Genomic DNA, 15,717 nt, shown 5'->3' on the forward strand with positions numbered 1-15,717 from the left:
TGTTTCACATTCATTTACCATAACTTGTTCAAACATTTCCCAACTGAAGAACATTTTTTGCTTTCACAAAGAGTTGCTATTCATATTTTTGTACATTTGCAACCTCCTCTTTTTTTTTTAACAACTGTGGATCCTAAGACCCCCAAGAAGTCAAGGGATTTGCCCTGGGATCAAGTTCCAACTCAGATTCTAATTATTGTGTTATGTTAGGAATATCATCTCAGCCCCCTGAGCCTCAGCTCTCTCCTGTAAAGTTAATTATTTTGATGCCTATGAGATTCAAACCTTATAATCCTTTAGTTACTGCCTTGTTCAATCTCCCCTACAAACTCAAGCTAGTCAAAAAGATGATAAAAATTTACCTAAAACAGGGATATTTCCTTTTGATTTCCAAAAGTCACAGTGGAATCTTCATGCCTTTTGAAAAGGAAGGAGAGGGGCGGCTAGGTGGCACAGTGGATAGAACATCACTAGCTCTGGAGTCAGGAGTACCTGAGTTCAAATCCGGCCTCAGACACTTAATAATTACCTAGCTGCGTGGCCTTGGGCAAGCCACTTAACCCCATTGCCTTGCAAAAAAAAAAAAACTAAAAAAGAAAAAAGAAAAGGAAGGAGAACCTTGGATCATAGCCTTGGTTTGTCTAACAGAAGGTGAACCTAAGGGAAGGCTGGAAATGGTGAGGATGATAGGAAGGAACTCATGAAGAACTATAGAAAAAATGAAGTGAATAAATTAACATTAATGGTTCATCTAGTGAAAATACACATAACCATTCCTATGTAGATAGGAAGTTAGAAAGCTAATCTTGAAAGTCACAAAGATCTGGTTAGTTTAGATCCTGTCTTAGATGCTTATTTTGGTATAGGATCTTAGGTAAGTCCTTTCCACCTTAATTTCTTTATCTATAGAATGTGATAGTAATAATACCTACCTCAAAATGTTGAGTGAAGATCAGGAAAGATAATATTTATGAAGCATATTATTATATCAATGTGTTATATCATTGCTAAATCAATGAGCACTATATCAATGCTAGCCTTTATTATTAATATTACTATCACTAAGATAGATCTGTGATCTCACCAGCACAGATTGTTCTTTTCTGTTGATAGTTTTATTTTTATTTCTGTGAGGCAATGGGGTTAAGTAACTTGCCCAAAGTCATATAACTAATAAGTATAAAGTGGCTGAAGTTGGATTTGAACTCAGGTCTCCTGACTCCAGAACTGGTGTTGTCACCACTGTGCCACCTAGCTTCCCCCAGCATGGATTCTTTGCACTATCCTCTCTAAGCCTTCTCATCCAATGACATTCTTGTCCATATCTTTATATAACTCTATCCTAGAGGATCCATCCAACCCTTTGAAAGATTTTCTTTTCTTCTTTTAATAGTTTTTGATATCCAGGTAACATTTGAGCTATCTAGGCTTTTATCTCTCGCTCTCAGTACTTGATAGGACTGCTGCCCCTTTTCCATGTCCTCAATGGAATTTTTATGCCCTCTCTTGAGCACAAGTGACCATTGATGAGCTACAGATGACCTATGTCCCCACGTCTTATTGCTCTTTGGGTCATCTGCTGTTTTGATTCTTTATAGATCATAGTGTTGCTTAGATGTTGGTATCCCATTGATAAACATGGGGCTAAAGAGAAGATGGGGATGGTCAGGAATGTAGCCAGTTTCATACGTTTTATGATATGTAAATGATACGTAGCTATATGGTTTTGCCAAGACAATGCAGATTTTAATAAGAGATTTTGCTGCAGAAACTTATGCTCATTGAAAGTTGGGTAGATGGGGTGGCTAGGTGGTGCAGTGGATAGAGCACTGGCCCTGCAGTCAGGAGTACCTGACTTCAAATCTGACCTCAGACAATAATTACCTAGCTGTGTGGCCTTGGGCAAGTCACTTAACCCCATTTTCCTTGCAAAACCCTTAAAAAAAGTTGGGTAGTTTTCCATAAGTAATCAAAGCCAGTCAACTCTTCTAAGTTCAACTCATTGTCCACCCAGAGTACTTGTCCAAGGTCTTAATTCCAGCTCCTTGTAACCTCGGGGAAAGCAGTCAATCCACTCTGTTCTAGCTCATAAATGATATTGTACTAATAATTTCATCCTTTGAATAATACAGAATCAAACAGTACAAATATCAGTTATCCTCATTTTACAGATGGGAAAAATTGAGACACAACCTAGTTGAGTGATTGACTGAAAGTCACCCAGAGGGTAGATTTTGGAATCAGGGTCTCAAACTTAACTTTTTTTGATTCCAAATCCAATTCTTTTCCCAATTAGACCACATTGTCTTCTTGTTTTAAGAAAAACCGATCTATTCTCCCTTCTGGAAACTGAAACTTTGTTCTTGTCTGCCCCACTTAATCTGAATGGTACTGGGTTTAGAATGGAGGAATCAACCAAGCCAGTTGCTTTAAGATATGTGTTTTGAAGATGCTTTTTATGGGGTCAGGAGGTGTTGACAGGGCAGAAAATATTCTGACCTCGAGATGGAGCACTTAATGTCCTGCCCATTTGAATGTCCCCCATTCTGAGAATGGGAAGAACAGAAGGAGGCATTCCAAGTGGCTTAGAATGGTATAATTGAGAAGAGGTAGGAGAGAATATGGGTGGAGAGAGAGAAGTTGATTTTGTTGCTGCAGTTTGTTCTTTGTTCTCAAATATGACCATGACAACAGGGAGGTGATGCTGTGACATACCACTGGGGTTTTATTTTACATTTCCAACCTTATTTCCTACTGCTTTCTAAAACTCATCTGCTGGTACTCTGCCCAAAGGAATGTAAAATTTGAATGTTGAAATCCGACAAGATATCTTGGACTTTACTTGCAAGATTTCTTTCTTAAGGACTATGACTTAAACCCAAATCACTCTGGCTCTCATTGATTGACCAACAGTAAGTCCTAGATCAAGTCCCACCTGGCCTTTGCTTGGGCCATGACTGTTCAGAGTGAATGTAAATATTAAGGTATCTGTTTTGATCAGAAACCCTGAGGTCTTCCCCTCCCAGACTGATTTTTTGACTAGTTAAAAAAGGTCATTCTTTGCCTCATTTCTTACATAGCTTTAATCACTGAATGGACACTGCCTCAGTCAAACTAAGATTTGGGGAAGACCGCATAAAAAGATCATGGTCTCTGACTGCATTCAGGGCCAAGCACAGTTGCTCTGATCCAAATCTAGTCACTGAACTCAATGGCTCTAGAGGAGCTGGTGACTGCCAAGTTCCTCCTCACTCAATTCCAATTCACTTGTATGTCACAGCATCGCCTCCCTGATGTCAAGGTCATATTTGAGAACAAAGAACAAACAAAAGCACCAACATCAACTTCTCACCCTCCTCCCATATTCTCCCCTCCTCTTCTTCCTCAATTATATCATTCCAACCCTTCTATTCAATCCTTCTAGCCTTCTCACACCCAGAATTCCTGCCCACTGAGATTTGGTAAGTCTTAAAGGCACAACTTAATTGTCACTTTCTCCATGAAATCTCCTTGACCATGATCCCCCTCTAACCATCTCCTCCACTGACTTCCTTTAGTATCCATTAGCCTGTACCACACAATTGAAAATTAATTTCTGCTTTGTTTTGTTCATTATTCTTTCAGTAGGTGAGTTTCACTCCCTACCTGGATTGGATGGTCTATAATTTTGTTCTCCTTTTGTATCTTTCTTGATGCATTTTGGGATATTGGGCACATATTAAGCATCAGGGGTGGTGATTAATGGGGAGAGGTAAGTGTTGTCAGTTCCATGATTTCATTGGTAGAGAAATTCCAGGGTGGAAACTCAATCCACTGATCTAGGAACTTATATTATCAAAGAATTTTCTGGGTCTCTGAGAGCCTGAGTGACTTGTCCAAGGTCGCACAACCAGTATGAATCAGGAGCAGGACTTAGACCATTAGGTTCAGTTCTGGCTGTCCCAGTTTGAGAAGGAAAATGATCAAATGCAGAATATCCAGAAGAGGTGAATGTGCCAGGAAGGTGAAGCTCTTTGATCCTGTCACATGAGAAATGGACCATGATCATGGTTTTCAAGTCTCTGAAGGGTTCTTGTACGGAGGAGGGATTATATTCATTCTCTTTGACTCCAAGTGAAGAAAGGAAGGAAGGGAGGAAGGGAGGAAGGAAGGAAGGAAGGAAGGAAGGAAGGAAGGAAGGAAGGAAGGAAGGAAGGAAGGAAAAGAGGGAGGGAGGGAAGGAAGGAAGGAGGGAAAAAGGAAGGAAGTAAACAATTCTTAAGCATCTACTCTGCGGCAGGTATTGTGTTAAAAACTTTAAAATTATTATCTCATTTGGTCCTCACAGCAATTCTGGGATGTGGGGGAGCTATTATTTTTCCCCTTTTGTAGCTGTGGAAACTGAGGTAGACAGAGATGAAGTGATCTGCCCAGTCACACAGCTAGTAAGTATCTGAGGCTAAATTTGAACTCAGGTCTTTCCTGACTCCAGATCCAGAACTCTATCCACTGCTCCACTTACCTCACAGCTCAGTATCAAGGTGTGGAAGTCACCAAGAGATAAACATAAGCTCAATGTCAAGGAAAATACTTGCTAACAATTGGACAAATTCCAAAGCGGTCAGTCTGCCCCCTAGGAAAAAAAGGGGAGAGAGAGAGAAAGAGAGAGAGAGAGAGAGAGAGAGAGAGAGAGAGAGAGAGAGAGATTAACTGATTCAATAAATTCAAGCTAGGATTCTTTCTGCAATATTCATAATTGGAATGGGGTTGAGGGAGAGTTTTGAACCCCCATCACCAACCAATTGATGGGATCTCTTTTTTACTTTTAACAAAGGATCCTTTAAAGAGAATTCACCATTTATTATCAGGTACATTCCTTGACTGTGATTCTAAAATCCTGCCCCTAGTGACCCTCACTTTTTAACTTTCTTTTATGTGATATCTTCTCCCATTAGATGTAAACTCCTTGAGGGCAAGGTTTCTATTTTCTAAATTTTTATTTTCTTTATTTTCTAAATTTTTATGCCCAGTGTCTAGTGCAATCCTCATCATATAACAGGTACTTCATAAATATTTATTGTATTATATCTTGACTGAACTTCCATTTCTGAGGGATCAGCCCTAGTCCTCTATATTTGACATCTAGGCCTCTGTTCTGATCCTTGGTCATGACTCACACAGAGTTCTTTGGTTAAATGATGAACAAGTCAAGGAATTTCTTTTGCTAAGTCTGGTGGTTGCAATGCTAAATCTAAGGGCAGTCATTCCTGGTTCCCCAGGGCAGCTGGAAGTACACTTTTAGGGTCCCTTAGGATCTCATTTAATTCCATTACAGTGCACCCTTGTTTCCTCTCTCTGGTTCCATTTACAAAAAGGCATTTTAATTCCACATCTCCAGCCTATCCCCAGATTTTTCCACTTAAGTCAATCAAATCAACCAACTAGCATTTAATAAGTGCCTATTACGTACCAAGCTCTATGTTCAGCACTGGCGAAATAAAGAATGCCAAAAATAGTCTCTGACCATATAAACAATGTAAAAAATAGTCCACTTTCTCCTAATTGCCTTCTAATAGTCTCCTAATTTCTTTGACAATTTCTTTAAAGAATAATTTTGTGGGCAGCTAGGTGGCGCAGTGGATAGAGCACCGGCCCTGGAGTCAGGAGTACCTGAGTTCAAATCCAGACTCAGACATTTAATAATTACCTAGCTGTGTGGCCTTGGGCAAGCCACTTAACCCCATTTGCCTTTCAAAAAAAACCTAAAAAAAAAAAAGAATTATTTTGCTCATCATCATCATGATCACTATCAAGATCACCATCATCATCCTCATCTTCTTCAATGAACATATAGCTCTTCGCATATATCATCATTTTATTTAAACATTTCCATTGCCCTCCTTCATTCTTCCATTACCCTTTTAAAGTTCAGAGCCCTGACTTAGACACAGTCCCATCCCCAAACCAGAGAAGCACTAAAAAAGTCAATTCCCCACCCTTTGTCCTCTCCATGAGGCAGCAGGCCACTCTGCATTTCCATTGCAGGCCCAGTGACCAAGAAGCCTTCATAGACCTTTCTCCACTGTCTCTCTTGCTCTCTTTTATCTGTGGCTCCCAGCATGTCTGTGTTTCTCTATCTATGTATCAGGTGAGAATGCCTAATCTAAAGTGTATATATTACCTAATAAAATCCTTCTTATTTGGGATTATTGCATCAAATTTTAATTTCCTCACTCAAGCTGCAGTATGTCAGCCTGCCCGTCAGCAAAGGGGCGATAGAAGGAATAAAGAGCAGCTAAAAGGCAGCAAATTCCTGCCAGCTGATTCTATCAGTCCTTTGACTAGAATTGACTGGAATGAAGGACTGCGAAATAGGATTTTCTGCCTCTGAATCTGCTGTGGCAGCTCTCAGAAGCCCCCGTGGAGCTCTTTTGCCCCATCCCTTTCCCTCCTCCCTTTTAAAGGACTCCTCCCACCCCGTCACAGGACTGTAGGTTCACCTTTCAAGTCCTTAATCCCATAATAGAAGCAGGGAAGGGAAGAGAGGAGATAGGAAGACTGTTCTCATAGTTATGTGCCTAGAAGATGAGAAGAGATGAAGTGTGGGAGAAGAGGAAATAGGTCCCAGAGGAAAGAATTTTTCTGCTTCCTCTTCAACACCCCCCAATCCTGCTTGTTTCTTAAGGATGCCCATATTTGATAGAGAAAAATCTTAAGCATTCTAAGTTCAACAAGTGCTTAAGTATTGATGCTATGTAAATAGAAATGATATAAATAAATCAATATATGGAAATAGAAATAAATAGAAAGACAAAAACTAAACAGCATCTGTCCTCCAGGAGCTTATAATCTGTGGGGAGAAGGATACCACATGCATAGACAGGACCACGGGCTTTTGAAGAAGAGTACTCTGACCAGTAGGAGGCTCAGGGAAGGTTTCATGCAGAAAATGCACCTGAATTGAACCCAAAAGGAAGGTAGTGGAGGTGACAATGATAGGTGAGCACATTTGAGGAATGAGCAATATATAACCTTGGGAAATGTTGAGGTAAGGCACAGAATTTGGGGCATGGGCAACCACTGACAATCCATAGAGCATAGAACACTTGTTATATGTGATATGGATGGAAGCTGGGTGTGGTGGCCCATGCGCATGTGGTAGTACTTGCATTAAGGGTAAATTGAGGTTGGGAGTTCTGGACTGTGGTAGGACTAAAGCTAATGGGTATATGCACTCACCAGTATGGTGAGCCACTGGGAGTAGAGGGCTTCCAGGCTTCCCAGGGAGGGGAAAACTGGGTCAGGCTAGAAAAATGGAATAAGGAAGGAAGGAAGGAAGGAAGGAAGGAAGGAAGGAAGGAAGGAAGGAAGGAAGGAAGGAAGGAAGGAAGGAGAGACAAGGAAAGGAAAGGAAAAAGAAAGAATAGAGGAAAGAAAAGGAAAATGCCTAGAAAGGTAGATCAGAGGGTCCCCAAATACATCACCATTAACCCTCAGTGCCATTTATTACTCCTTCTATAGGTACAACCAAAGAAAAAGACTACCACTGAATTAGGGTAGCCTGATCTCATCCACTACCATCGTCCCTAACAAACTGTCTTCTCTTTTATCCCTGCTCTCTTTTAATCTTTACTCTTCCCATTTCTTGGCATCTCCACTGCTGCCTACAAGTATGTTCATGTCTCCTCAGCCTTAAAAGTTCCTCTTTTGATCTAACCATCTATTCTATCATCTTATATCTCTCCTCTTTTTGATCAGATTTCTTGAGAATGCCATTTACCACAGGTGCCTTTGCTCCTCTTATCTCACTTGCTCCATAAAATCTGGCTTCCTGCCCTCTCATTATCCAATTGAAATGTTCTTTCTAAAGTTAACAATGATTGATCTCTCATTTGCTAATTTCAATGACTTTTTTTCACTCCTTTTCCTTCTGGACATCTTGCAGCTTTCGACTCTCTCACTCATGCTTCCCGAATACCCATGGCACTACTGTGTGTGTGTGTGTGTGTGTGTGTGTGTGTGTGTGTGTGTGTGTGTGTATGTGTTGGTTCTCCTCCTATCTGTCTAACCAGTCTTTCTCAAACTCCTCTGCTGGAGCTTTATCCAGGTCATGCCCATCAAACACAGGAGTTCCCCAAAGTGCACTCTCTTCCTTCCTCCCTCCCCCCCACCTCTCTTCCTTTTATACACACACACACACACACACACAGACATCTCATCAACTTCAATAGCTTTAATTATTTCATCTTTATGCAGATGATTCCCACATCTATATACCCATCCCTGGTATCTCTCCCAAGCTCCATTTTGCATTTTAGCTGCTTTTTGGACATCAACAATTATCATTATAATCACTAAAATTTATATAGCTCATTAAGGTTTCCAAAAAATTCTATATGTATTACCTCATTTGATTCGCACAGCCCTGTTAGGTGCTGTTAGATCCATTTGATCAATGAAGAAACTGGGACCAGGAAAGATTAAGTGACTTGCCCAGGGTCATACAACCAACCAGTAAGTTTCTGACTCAGTTCTGACTCAGTTCTTTCTGACTCCAAATCCAATGTCTGCCTCTCATTTGATGTTTTATAGGCATCTCAAACTCAACATGACCAAAACAGAATTCATTATCTTTTCCTGAAAGCTCTCTCTCCTTCCCAACTTTCCTATGACTGTCAAGAAAGCTATCATCCTCCCAATCCTCCAAATTTTCAATCATAGTGGCATCTTCAGTTGCACCCATCCGCCCCCCACCATATCAGATCTTGTTTTCTACCGCCACAGTCTCTGTTGTAGATGTCCCCCTTTTCTCCACTCACACAGCCAATGAGTTCAGGACCCCAACTCTTCTCCCCTGGACTATTACTAATAAGCTTCTAATGGGTTTCCATTCCAGTTCACTCTCCACTCAGCTATCAAAATCATTTCCCTGAAGCTCAGGTATGACTCACCATTATTCAATAGACTAGTCATTCTCTTTAAGGATGTATCAAAGGAACTAGGGATATTGAGACTGAAGAGCCATCTAGGATCAAACACAAAATCCTCTATTTAACATTTAAAATCCTTTCCTCCAGTTTCAGTCTTTTCCTTCCCTTCAAGTACTCTGTCAAGTAGGAGTAAACTAGCACACTTGCGATTCTTCCCAAACAACCATCCATTTCCCACCTCCATGTATTTGCATTAGCTGATCCTCATGCCTGGAATGCTCTCTCTTTCCTCACCCTCTATTCCTAAATTCCCTGGCTTACTTGAAGATTCCCTTCATATCCCACTCTCTGCAGGTCTTTCCTAATCCCATGCTAGTTCCTTCTCACTGAAATTACCTTCTTGTATGCACTTAGTTATTTGCATTTTCCCTTCCTAATAGATTGAGCTGAGGACAAGGACTGCTTTTGTCTTTCTTTGTATCCCCAATATTTAGCACAGTGCCTGATGCATTGTAATTTCTTAATAAATTCTTGTTGACTGTCCTTTAGAAACTCACATTCTAGACGATTACCCCCACCTTGAGCCTTTCAAGAGAGCATCCATCGTCCCAGCAGACACTCATCATCCCGTCTGTTTATTTAGAGTGAGAAGACCAGGCTGAGTCTATTCCCAGCATGCAAAGCTATAAGACTGGGGATTTGGGCTGCCTGGAAATCTCCGAGCCACAACCCTGAGCCCTCCATCTCAATCTGTTTCTGCTTTTCATCTGTTCCCTGGTTTTGATCCGTAGGTCCCCACAGGGGCCAGCAAAGCATATTGTCCAGCCCCATAATCAGAAAGGGGCTTCCTTTCTCTCTGCCTTTAGAAATAAATTTCAGTATATTGAAGAAATAATAATTTAGAGACTGAAACAAGTACTTCGTGTTCCCAGGAGCACCCACTCCTCTCAGTTAATTCCTTCCTATAATATCTCTAGCCTGTCTGACTGTACCTGTATTAAAAGCTCAAAGTTTTATTAAAAATGGATTTATTTACAAAAAAAAGGAAAGAAACCCCAATCTTTTTTAGGAGATCATCAGATCCTGCTTGCTGAAGCACAGGTGTGTTTCTCATCATAAATTTTAGGCCTTGACCTCTAATTGTCCTCTCCTAGTTGAAATAGCCGCCTCCTTTAGATTTCCAGGCCACACCCTGCAAGACCTGTGTAAAATCCTATAGAGTCCAGAGTCTGAAGTCTTGTCAAAGCTCTCCCACTCAGGATTCATAGGAGCTTGAGCCAATCACTTCACTTCTTGGTAATTCTGGGGGTTTTTTTGCCTGTCAAAGGAGTGATGTTAGGCTAGATTGGAGGTATCAAATTTGAGATCTCATCGGCAAATCTTCCAATTGTGGCCAGAATCAGATTAAAATGCAATTGGAAAATGTTTACTCAAATATACAGTGCAACATTTGTTGTTGTTCAGTCATTTCAGATATTCTGTTACTCCAATTGGAGTTTTCCTGGTAAAGTTACTGGAGGGGTTTGCTATTTCCTTCTCCAGCTCATTTTATAAGTGAGGAAACTGAGGCAAACAGGGTAAGTGACTGGCTCAGGGTCTCCTAGCTTGTAAGTGTCTTGAGGGAAGATTTGAACTCACAAAGATGAATCTTCCTGATCCTAGACTCTGTGTTCTATCCACTTTGCCATCTAGCTGCCTTACAACATGACACAATCTTAATTTGTGATTGTCTAAATTACCTGCTTCTCTTTGAGTTTGATACAACTAGACTAGATGACTGGTCCTTAGATGTTCTGTTGTAATTATTGTAAGAATGGGCTCTCTTAACAGGTGGTGAGGGTTTCTTTGAAGTCTGCTGGGCCTAATATGTCTTCTGCTCGCCACTAGACAACACTGGTTGTCTTACATTCATTTTCTTTCTGGTGTATAATCCTATGATCTATCCCATGCCTGTAGTAAGTGCCTAATATAGCCTTATTGACTGATGTTATCAATCTTGCAAGATTATATTTATGTATAGTATGCTATATAATATTTATACATAATTGTATACAATACATGATTATATTTATGTTATGTTGTATTGTTATATTATAATATGCTATGCTTGTGTTTTGTCATGTTATGCTATGTTATGCTATACTATGTTATGTTATGTTATGTTATGTTTTTATGTTATGTTGTTATGTTATGTTATGTTACGTTATGTTGTGTTATGTTATGTTATGTTATGTTACATTGGTCAGCTATGTGGTACAGTGGATTGAGTAATAGCCCTGAAATTAGGAGGACCTGAATTCAAATCCACTCTCAGACACTTGACACATACTAGCTGTGTGACCTTGGGCAAGTCATTTAACCCCATTGTCTTAAATTTAAAACTTAAATTTAAAAAAGAAGTGATTTCCCTGAGAGCACAAAAATGTTTTTTTAAAAAGGATGAAGGACAGATATCTTCATCATCATCATCATCATCTTATTATTATATTTATTATTCAAGTCACTTCCTGAATAAGCTTCTCTGTGCTGCCTATGCTCAAATAAACTGACAGATCAGGACCCTGTTCTCAAGGATTTCTTGATCTTGCATTGGGTGTAGACCACACAGAGTGGCTAGAGGTTTGAGTCTTCCTCAAGCCCACCTCCCTCTAATTAACATTTTAAAAATAGAATACTGTTTAGTGTGGTTTTCTTTGTGACCTCTAGGTCTTGCCCTTCTTCTGATCTCTCCTGGTAGAAGGAGCTACTGGTCTCCTTTATTTTACCTATCCTAAGCTTAATAATGTTTTCCCTCTAGGAAATGTCAGAGGCTGGATTCAAACTCCTGCCCTCCTAGTTCCAAGACCAGTGCTCTATCCACTGCGCCAACTAGCTGCCCCCCTAATCTTAGGAACCAGTAGAAAGCACCCTGAATTGGATAGGACAGAACTCTCCTATTTGGGACCAGGGTCTTGTTCAGAGGCAGAAGAAAAAACATTTAAAAAAATGATTGCACTTTCTTGGTGGGAGGACAAGGGAATAGGAGTCAGAATATTTGGATACTTGGCTTGGGCTTGAAATCCTCAGTGCCTAGGCAGTGCCTGCCATGAAGTAGGTGCTTAATAAATACCTGATGACTGATTGAATATTTATTGTTCTTTAACTGAGGAAACCCAAGGGGAAGATGACCTTTTGTATATTAAAAGAGGGGAGGAAAAACCTCATTAAAAATCAACTCTGATATCAGTTATGATAAATATAATCTGTTGAACTTTAATGGTTCCTTTCTCTATGAATGGGAGTAAACCATTAGCCATTTAATCTTTTATTGTCTCAAGGGCTCTAAAAGGGAAGAGAGAGGCCAAAAAAGGAGAGGGAGGGAAACTACCTAAAGGACGTACAAGATGGTTTATGAGTAGGATTTTCTAGATAAGCTTGAATCAAGGGATAGGAACTAGGGAACTGGGTGTACTATGAGCCAGACTTTGACTAAGTACAGAATCTATCCTTTCTAAGGCTATCCATTTTTTATTCTTTTGTGCATTGTGTGGGAGCTTTTGAATTTGGTTTTCCTTATGCTTTTTGGAAATTATTACTACAAGTTCCTTCTGAAAATGAGTAACTTTTTCACAACTAAACTAAGTGTAAAGCAGATTTTTTTCTCACATCTTTTAAGAAGAAACCAGTATCTCATTACCACCAAGGTGAAGATTAGAGCATGAGGTTAGTAGCAAGATGCAAATCATGGAAAAGCTGGTGAAATGGAGACAAATAGAGAGTAGGGATAGAGGTAAACTCATCTTGGTGATAGGGTTCAAGATTATATATTTCTTTTTTTTTATTTAGGTTTTTGCAAGGCAAATAGGGTTAAGTGGCTTGGCCAAGGCCACACAGCTAGGTAATTTTGAAGTGTTTGAGGCTGGATTTGAACTCAGGTACTCCTGACTCCAGGACTGGCGCTCTATCCACTGCACCACCTAGCTGCCCCAAGATCATATATTTCTAATGGAAAGAAATTTTGGAAATCACCAAAACCAAAGATTTTTTTTGCCCTCTTTTTGCCATGGACATCTTTGGGGAAGCCTATATGCCCCTTCTCAGAATATTTTTAAAGGCATAAAATAAAATATATAAGACTACAATCAATTGTATTGAAATAAAGTTATCAAAATATTTTTTAAAATAAATAAATTTGGGGCGGCTAGGTGGTGCAATGAATAGAGTGCCAGCTCTGGAGACAGGAGGACCTGAATTCAAATTCAACCTCAGACACTTAATCCCGTTGCCTTGCTAAAAAAAAAAAGCAAAAAATAAATAATATATAAGTTTATGCATCCCCAAGTTAGATACCCCTGATCTAGGATCTGGTACAATCCCCTTATTTCAAAGTTGAGAATCTATGGTCCCAGAATTAAAGTCACTTGACCAGTATTTTAAAGTCAGAAAACTGCACAGTTTAGATTCAACCATAAGATTTGGAGAGTCCAAATTCAATCTCTGACTTGTTGTTTCCCCAGAAGTTTCTCCCTTAAGTAGTGTGGCCTCCCATTTTAACTGATACATCACTCAGGACCTAAGGATTGATGTTAAGGCAAGTAAGGTATCATCAGCTTAGAAATTCTGTCAGAACAATGGGAGGAGGAGGTCTGAAGGGTGAGCTATATATTGGATAGGAACACTCCGTTCCAACCTTGGACTGATAGATGGATGACATTGGCACAAGGCTGCCAGGGCCTTCTAGGTGCCCTTATTAGTTATGCAAATACTCCTGCTGACATTCTTCCTGAGGGAGAAAGGGACTGCCTCCTGGTCCATTCTCCATAAACCAATACAAACATAGGAGCGAAGGGTTATAAAATGCAGTATACAGTATTTCATTTGTGGTATAGGAAGAGTAGTATGCCTGATGGCTGGGGTGAGAGCAAAGGCTAGGATACTGAGATGGGGAATTCTGTCTTCAGAGTCAGCACTTTTGAATCCCCATAGGCTCTTAACCCAAATCATTGCATTGAGCTCTGTGGTCACTGCTGTTGTAGCCTTGCCCCATTGCCAATTTTCCTGTCTGGTTTGTTTGATTAATGACATTTAATATACAGGAAAATAATTGCACTAGAGTATCTGCCCTGCTTCTCTTAGACTAGAAAATTCCAAATAACTTCTGTGACTTAGCAGGTCTCTCCCATCATTTATACTCAAGTCATAGAGCTGGGAATGACTTAAGTTAGAAGATGTTTAGACTTATACTCCAAAAAAGACACTAATTCCCTCTACAATGTCCCCGGTTGCCTCACCTCTCCTTAAATGCTCACAAGGACAAATTGCTCACAAGGCAGCCCCCTCCATTTTTGTGTCCACACAAGGCAGCTTGGTACAGTGGACAGAATGTTAGACTTGGAGCCTAGGACTCAGATTCACCTTCTAGCTCTGTGACTTAACTACTCGTGTAAATGAGCAAGTCACTTCAGGTCTCTGGGAGTCAGTTTTCTCATCTGTAAAATGGATGAGTTGGATGAGATAGCCTCTATGGTCCCTTTCAGCTCTGTGATAGAAAATACTTCTTTACACTGAACCATAATTTACTTCCTAATAACCTATGCTCATTGGACCTGATTCTGCCCTCTCTTTGCTTATCATGAACCCTTTAGTCTTCTCTTCATTGGATTAAGAATCCCTTTTTCTATTCCTCATGCAAATATACTGCTTCTTGAATTCAACTTGAATTCAACTGAATTGCTTTGAATATAGCATTCCAGACCCTTAACCATCTTCCAGATAAACACTAGTTTCTTCTCAATGACACTTTTAAATTGTGGAGTTCAGAACTGACTATGGCATTTCAGTTTACCTACATAAAATACAATGGCTTTATTATCTACTTTAAGAGAGAGGTCATACTTCTATTAATATTGTTGGTATTCAGTCAGCCATGACTGAATGTATGCATTCCATGACCCAATTTAGGATTTTCTTGGCAAAGATATAGGAGTGGTTTTCCATTTCCTTCTCCAGCTCATTTTACAAATGAGGAAACTGAGGCAAAGTAGTTTCTAGTAAGTTTCTGAAGCCAGATTTGAACTTAGGAAGATGAGTCTTCCTGACTCCAAATCCAGTGCCCCCTAAATGTCCCTTTTATTAATATAACCTTAAATTATATTAGTCTTGAAATGGCTTCATCAACAGGCTACATACAGTCTATTGGCTCATGTTGACCTCATAGTCAACCGAAGCCCTTCTGACTTTCTCTCATGAACTACTGTTCTCTCAGTTTTGCCAGTGTTATACTGGACAGTTGGTTTTTCTATTTGAGTTTTTTCTTTTTTGCTTTGTTTTGTTGTTGTTGTTGTTGTTTTATGAGGCAATGGGGTTAAGTGATCTGCTCAAGGTCACACAACTAGGAAATACCAAGTGTTGAGTCCACATTTGAACTCAAGTCCTCCTGGCTCCAGGGCCATTTCTCTATCCACTGAGACACCAAGTTGTCCTAATTGATTTTTTAAAAACTAAAATGTATTTATCTCTATTACCTTTAGATTTATTCTAGTCTGTCAAGATCTTTTTGAATCTCAATTTTTTTTCCTATTCTTTCAAGCTTTGCCTAATCAGCAGATTAGCTATGCTTGCCTTCTAGGTCTTTATTCAGGCATTGATGAAATTGTTGAATTGCAAGGAACCAAGAAGAAATCCTTGGAACTGGTACCAGGACCTCAAGTTTAATGTATATTCTCACTCTTCGGGTTTGGGCATTCAGCTAACTGTGAATCTACTAAATTGGGAAGTAGTCCAGCCCATATTTTCAGATGTCTAACCATAAAAGTATCTTGAAAAGATT

The 15,717-nt window shown here is 39.8% G+C and overlaps 1 protein-coding gene across 1 annotated transcript in view; it reads left to right on the top strand.

Annotated features, from left to right (window-relative positions):
- Window positions 1–15,717, top strand: part of LOC141522654 (cadherin-23-like) — a 420,576-nt gene that overhangs the window by 273,064 nt on the left and 131,795 nt on the right. The gene's annotated exons all lie outside the window — the stretch shown is intronic.

This window comes from Macrotis lagotis, chromosome 4, assembly GCF_037893015.1.
Source record: "Macrotis lagotis isolate mMagLag1 chromosome 4, bilby.v1.9.chrom.fasta, whole genome shotgun sequence".
In the NCBI taxonomy this organism is placed as follows: domain Eukaryota; kingdom Metazoa; phylum Chordata; class Mammalia; order Peramelemorphia; family Peramelidae; genus Macrotis; species Macrotis lagotis.